The sequence below is a fragment of the Populus euphratica genome, unplaced genomic scaffold (assembly GCF_000495115.2).
Source record: "Populus euphratica unplaced genomic scaffold, PopEup_1.0 scaffold110.1, whole genome shotgun sequence".
In the NCBI taxonomy this organism is placed as follows: Eukaryota; Viridiplantae; Streptophyta; class Magnoliopsida; order Malpighiales; family Salicaceae; genus Populus; species Populus euphratica.
In genome coordinates this window covers 148,629-156,230 of record NW_011499904.1, presented here as the reverse complement: position 1 = coordinate 156,230, position 7,602 = coordinate 148,629, and the positions used below count along the sequence as shown (strand labels likewise).

At 27.5% G+C, this 7,602-nt stretch overlaps 1 pseudogene; it reads right to left on the bottom strand.

Moving 5' to 3' along the window:
- Positions 1-7,602, bottom strand: part of LOC105133285 (isoflavone 2'-hydroxylase-like) — a 10,628-nt pseudogene that overhangs the window by 1,122 nt on the left and 1,904 nt on the right.

Here is a 7,602-nt window from a genome sequence, read left to right as displayed (position 1 = left end):
CCCAACATGGTTGGTGGCAGTCATGTTAGACATGGCTAAAGTCAATGGTGGTTGCATGGTGGCTGCCTAACCAAAGAAATTGTTGCCCACCATTATTGACTAAAGAAGAAACTTGTCTCCCACATCAGCTATAAATAGAGAGTGTCATTGATAGCTGAAGAGTACCACGAGATAGCGTGAAACACAGAGAGAGAGCTAAGGGTGAGAGTTGAGTTGAGTAGAGAAATTTTCTCCTCCTCCTTATTTTGTTGTTTGTATTGCTTTTAAGCTTGATTAATACAAACCAGTAGCTCCGTGGAGTAGACAAGTTGCCGAACCACGTAAATTTATGTGTGTTTGAATGTTTGGATCTCCTAACAGAAAGAAGGAAACACATCAGCTAGATTTGTCAACCCACCAACACACCAAGATCAGAATACTTTTCATGGTCTCTCTTTAAACTTGTTTGCCTCCTCGGAGTGCTATATATATTCACTTCTTCAGTAACATAATACCGCTTCCCCGCAAACATTAAGTTTGTTAACATAGACCTTAACTGCTCTACCTTTGCAAAACCCCGGCTAGAAACTTGGTGAATTCTGCATGCTAATCGCTTGATTTCGTCTCTTCGGATGCCCGAAAAAAGAGTTGATGCGAGATGATTAGAAGACTCCAAGTGCACATATGCGGCGAAGGTTGCCCCAGTTATAGCTGGCTTAAGCAAGTGTGGTGAAGTTGAAAGCCAGTGCTTCCCATTTAAGAAGGGAGGGCGGTTGGCAAAGTTAATGCCGTTCTTGGTAAAGCATTCTTCGGCAAGAGATGGAGAGGATACAAGGATGACATTACGGAAGCCGAATCGAAGAAAGACGACAGGGCCATATTTTGTTGAGAGATTCCCCAGAGTACGATGGATAGGTCGTTTGAGAAGATGGAGATGGCCGATAAATGGAATAGCTGGTCGGAGATTTTTTCAGTTTTTTTCCTGTTGGTAGCGACAACTTTTGGGCACCAATGATGAAAAGCCATAAACCTAAAATTGAGTGCAGTGTATTCCATCTCTAGTTGCCTTTTTCTGTCTAATTGCTCTTCTTTTGCTTTCAATCTGATGAGTTCTACTGCTGTGTTTAACTTGGATTTATGCTATACTTGACTTTGATTTATTTTATTTATTGATTGATAATGTATTTTGTGTTGGAAAATTTATTTTAAAATAGGGTTAATTGACACACTTGATGTTAAATTAAAAATGAAATTCTCTATTTAATGACAGAGAGTTATCTTGATGTTAAATTAAAAATGAAATTCTCTCATTTAATCACAGAGAGTTAAAATTTTATTAGAAATTATTCTTCAACAAAACTCTTGATATGAAGTATTAACCTCTTAAAATACATTTTAAATGATTAAAAACTTAATCTTCAAAAACTATTGACTAATATTTTTTTTATGAAACTAAAATCATTTTATCCCAGTACAAAAAAAAAAATTCTTGTACGTGGTATTTACAATGGGAATTTTAAGAGTTAAAATTAAGTTTAAAAATTCTTTTAAAAGAGAGAAACAAGCAAAGTAAACTTTGAGTTTAAACTTGATGCACTTTAGTTGAATTGGGCTTGGATTTATGCTTGGGCTTGGGTTTACCATAAAATAAAATAGTTTTTAGACTATAAAAAAATTGTTTTTTTATTAATTTATTTTAAATTTGAATTTATGATATTCTCATAAAAAATTATTTTTTTTGTCAGCTAATTAGTTTGTCCAACCCATAAATAAAGAGTATGAAAAATTAGTTCTTTTCTTTATCAACCTAAACACTTTTTTTAACACAAAAAAAGATTTGATTTAAAGCTAAAACTATAAGGTTTGATATTATTTTATAACAAGTAATTAAAGCTGATAATTGAGAGAATTTATTATGGTACTTACTAGGATTAATTGAACTACAAAAAAATTATTTTTTTCCAACCCATTAATTTGTCCAACCTATGAGTAAAAAATCTAAACATTTAGTTTCCTTCTTCATCAACTTGATTAGCATTTTCAATTAAACTAGATACTAGATTTAAAGCCAAAATTATTAAGTATAATATTATTTTATGTCATGTAATTAATGTTGATAATGGAAAGAATTTACTGTGGTGTCAATTTTAGTTCCAAAATCCTCTAAAAAAGGGAGTAGAAGAAGAATTTCTAAACAGATTATGATTATGGATATATTTTGAGACTCTTCTTCACTTCAGTTTTTCAAGCTCATTCTTTTTTATTTTAAGCTCAATTTTTCTTTTTAATCCTCGTATTCTAAAGCTTAAGTTTAGCCTTTATAAAGAGATATTTGAGTTAAGCTTCCTTGAGTTTGTGGATCATAATTAAAAGTCTATATAAATAGGATGATATTGTTGAAATCTAAAAATACTAATTGCATGCATCTTATTTGTACTAAGTGAGGAGCAATAAAATTTTAAAGATAAATAATTACTCCATAACAATAACAAGTTTCCAGGATTAATATATCAGCATTATATTTAATATTTTTTAAAAATAAAATAAAGAAGACATAAAAAATAAAATAACTAAAAGTAAAATAAAAAATAATTTTTTTATTATTAATTTAAAAAATATTACTAAATACAATTTATCTAGAGAACATAAATTGAAGAAGGAGAAGGAGGCAAGTTTATATCAGAATTAGGTTGGTGAAAAAGTAGACCACATATACCATTAAGGCTTGACAACAACTCTTAGTACAATAGTCTAAGTTTGGTTGTTTCCAACCTAAGTTAGGTCATTTTGGTACCAACTTTGGTTGTCTCAAATCTAAGTTGGGTCATCTCGGTATCAAATTTGATTGTCTAAGTTTTAACTTGTTCAAGTAAAAACATTTGGACAACCAAAGATCCGAAGCTCGAACTTGATTGTGATGAACCAACAGTCGATATATTATGACTCATCTATAAATTCTTGGTAACAGTGTTTGAGATATCATAAAACTAATTTTTATTAGATTTGTTGGACGATCTAACCTCTAACAACAAATCCAGATCAAGTTTCAGATGGGTCGAAGGATCATAATTATATCTTTTTTAGAGTCAAGTATTATATGTTTTCTATAAAAAAAATAGCTAGCTAATTTTAAAAAATAATAATAACTTAAGAAAAAAATTATTAAACTATAACTTACCACGAACTTTTGAACTCAACTATTTACGAGTCGTTGCACCCCTTTCTAATGATTTTCATTTCACATATGAGTTTTAACATAATGATCTATTAGTCTTGGATTGCATCTAAGAACTGTAGCCTATAAAAGAAAGATATTGTTAGTTAAATATTTTCATATAAAATAATATTTTGAGAAGAAAATGTATATAATAAAATAGAATCTTACCATCCGCTTTGCATGTAAAATGAACAAAATGGATATGTTGATGTGCATGGTAATTAAACCATGAATCTCTCCATTCCAGTTCCTCACATCGGATCACGACTGTAACATAAAATGCTCAAAGGTCATGTATTATATACAAGCTTTCTAAATAGCCTTTGAGACATGTAGAAGTCTAAAATAATAATTCTAGGGCTTATTTTTACTAATATATAGTTTTATATTAACAAACATAATATTTTTTTTTATCTAGTGGTTAGATCATGTTGAAATTTTACTAAACTATTTTAGAGTTCTTATTTTATATACGGATAAGATTTTATAGTGATCGAACATCGAGAAAGCCTTGCAATAAGGTCTAAAATCTACTATACATTATTTATATTAGTTTTCTAATTGATTTAAGATTTTTTTCATGTTTTATTTATAACTCTTTTATTATTTTTTTAGCCTTGTTTATAATGTTTTTACCTATTATAAATATGGTTATTTAGCTTGTTATTTAGTTTTTTCAAACAAAATCTGATTTCAAAATAATATTTGTATATGCGAGCGAAACTCTTTGTTTCTTGTTCTTCGTTGAATTATCTTAACTTCTGAAAAAATAATTATCTTTGTGGCATCCCCTTTATAGTTTTTTATAGTTTTTATTCATGATTCTCTATAATAATTGGGTGAGGGACTTATCGAAGAATAATTATTGTCATTGAGTTTTTCCTATACTTTTCATTTATGATTTTTTATAATTATTGGGTTGGGATTTCAATTCAATAGTTTTGATATCTCAATTAATGTAATTGTTGTATCAAGTTTTTATCAACCAAATATAATTTTAATTTTCTTAGATTTATTATTTGTTGCATGTAGATTTTAACATTCTTGCCCTCCGAGTTCCAATAAGAAGTTATACAAGCATTATTCTACTTGACATGGATAAGAGTAATAGCTTTTCTCGTAGCTAGGTTCTTCCGAACCTTCACAACAAATACTTCTCAATATTCTTAGCAGCTACCATCCCATCGACATGACAGATGTTTGAGGACATCATGTGCAAGCTGCACATTCGATCTTACGTGAAAAATGTCTTTAGTTTAGAAAGAACAAGCTCAACTCCCTTTGTCTTATCATGTCTAAATTGTCTTCATAGTCTTACGATATTTAGCTGAATAATCCTCATTCGAAAAAACAGAGAGAGAGGAGGGAGAGAAGCATGGTGGATCACAACTCTTTTTAATGTCATATTATTCTCGAGAGAGAGAGAGGATCAATCTCATGCATTTATCAAGTTAGATTACAATACTATACCATTCTTAAGATTATTTTAGAAACTAATTAAAAGTAACAGCAATCATTAGTGCATCACATAGATATACATAGAATTAATAACCAATATATCTCTTAATTTGGTAAAATACTAATTTACAATTTTCTAGTTTTAAAAATTAATTCAAATAACCTCACTTAATTTTGAAGTTCTTTTAAAATTAACTTGGAAATTTATTGGAGGATCGATCTTCTTGTCATGGACCTTTCTTATCTCATCTCTGTACATGACAAAAAGTAAATTTTATGATTTGGAACATGCGCATGCATAGGATCGGTTGGTGGAATTGATATTGATAATAAAAATATTATTAGATTATTTTGTGCATTAATTGAGTTTAAATCTATTTTTAAATAATTTTAAAAATACATCCGTAATACATTAAAAAAATTAATAAATTACTAGAGAATATTCTTTTAGAGGTGTCCATATAAAAATAGCTTGGAATGATTGAAAAACAAAAAAGAGAAACAATAAACCAATAAAAAATCAATAGATACTCGAACATTATACAAAATTTAAAAGGTAATTATATTTTTTTTTTTCAAAACCTAACCATAAGTATCCTCTTTAATCTTAACTCTCGTGTTGTAAAATGTGATAAACATGTAATAATTTATTATTTATTAAAAAATAATATAAATTATATACTAAGATTTTATCTAATTATTTAAACTATTAGATTAAAAAGATTATTTGATATAGTAATAGAGTAGAGAGTTTGAATCTCATCAATTTCAATTCTTTTTTTTTTATAAAAATTAATTAATAGCATAATATATTAAAATGAATTAACAATACAAAATAATATTGTAGGTATATATAAATTTTAAATCAAAAAACTTTTTACTTGAAATCTCAGCTAATCGATTCTTTTTTTAGTTTTACATGTTTCTTTGATAAAATTTATAAAACTCATTAAGGTAACATGTTATGACCTTAAAGACTTATTATCGTGCTAGCAATATAAAGTGATTTCCCACCCACTTTAATATAATAATAATAATAATAATAATAATAATACTAAAGTGATTTCCACCTCACGAGACAGTGCATGGAGTGGAAAGGAAAGGGGATTTTTACTCGGATCGGTGTGGCAGTGGCACGGGCTCTTCTCTGCCCCATGGCTCTCCAGTCTCCACTATTGTTTTTGCTATGCAGACTCCACCGTTTATTAAAAAGGCGTGGTTTGTCCCTGTGAAAGCTGCATTGTTTATCCTTATATGTATTATTATTGATGGAATATACAAAACCTTCTATTTTTTCAATTTAATCCTCGAAACTTCATGCGATTATATCTTTTTTTAGCCAAATTCAAGGGTAATTGAATAAAATTTATTGGCTACAGATTAAATTAAAAGATTAGAAATCAAAATAAAAGAGATGACATAAATAATGATGGTTTTAAAATCAATACAAAAGGTTTTTTGGTCTTTATATTTTAGAAACTATAAATGCCCGGTACCTCAATATTTTATTAATTTTATTTTAATATAAAATTTTATTTTTATTATTTTTTAAGTTTTTATTTGAAAAAAAAAGAAAACAAGGTCACTAGATTTAGGCGTAGAAAGAAAAAATAAGAAGAGTTCATATTATATGATTGTTTTACCTTGAAATAGCCTAAAAAATATATGAGCTTGGGAAGATTTTTTATGTCAGGTTATCTTCAGGTTTTGAGATGATTTTTAGGTTTTTATAGGTTATGAATAGGTTTATCATAGTTTCTAAGGTATTTTAGATAAAAATAAGTTTTTAAGTCAAAATGATTTGACCAGGCAATGCATTATTTGATTCTTTTTTACAAAAAAACTTTACAAAAAAAAAAAATCATTCGCCTCAAATGCAACATAAAAGAAGGCCATGCACACAGGCCCGCACTCGAGCGCTTACGAATGGACCAGACCTAATGTCGCCCGGCATTTTCTCCTTTTTTATAAATTATTTTTTTTATATTTTTTAAATCAATGCTTTTTATTTTTTAAGAAAAAATTATTATTTTTTATTTATATTTAGATTAATATATCTTCTCTTTTTTATTTTGTTTATAGAGCCACGTTAAAATGACGATTATATGTGCAACCTTGCATAGTATTTTTTTCTTTTATTTTATTTAAAAAATTTATGTGTGTGTCTATTTTTATTATTTTTTGATTGAATAAAAATATTATTTTAATTTACAAGATTTACCAAACACAATCAGATAAATGTCTCATCTTGCGAGATTAAATATTTTGATTTATATTTATTTCTTAATTTTTTTTAGCTATCATTAATTATTTTTTTAGCGCACGCCCACACACACACATAATATATACATACACACATAATATATACATACATACATACATATATATATATATATATATATAATTCTTATTTATTTGATTACATATGCATAGCTTTTTGATTTATACTTAAAATATTTTTAGCTATAACAATACATAGAAGAAACTACCATATATAATTTTTTTAAATAGAAAATAAAAATATCTTACACGTGATGGAATGCAAGTCACATAATTAGTTTTCTCTAAACTTTGTAGCTTATAATATATGTTTAACATTAAGGCCCCGTTTGTTTGCAGGAAAGTTGTTTTCTTTTGGAAAGTGAATTCCGGGGAAAGTGAATTCCAGGAAAGTGAATTCCGAGGAAAATGAATTCCTGAAAAGTAAAGTATTTTCCGATGTTTGGTAATGTTATGGAAAATGAACTGGAAAACACTTTCCAGTGTTTGGTTATGTTATGAAAAATGAATTGGAAAATAATTTATTAATATTTTATTTTTCTCAAGTTTATTAAAATAATAAGGAATAAATCTTACAAATTAAAAAGTTGAATAATAATGAAATTGAAAAAAAAATAATTTCATAAATTATCTCAAATAAAATAAATAATAATCAAAATAATAAAGAT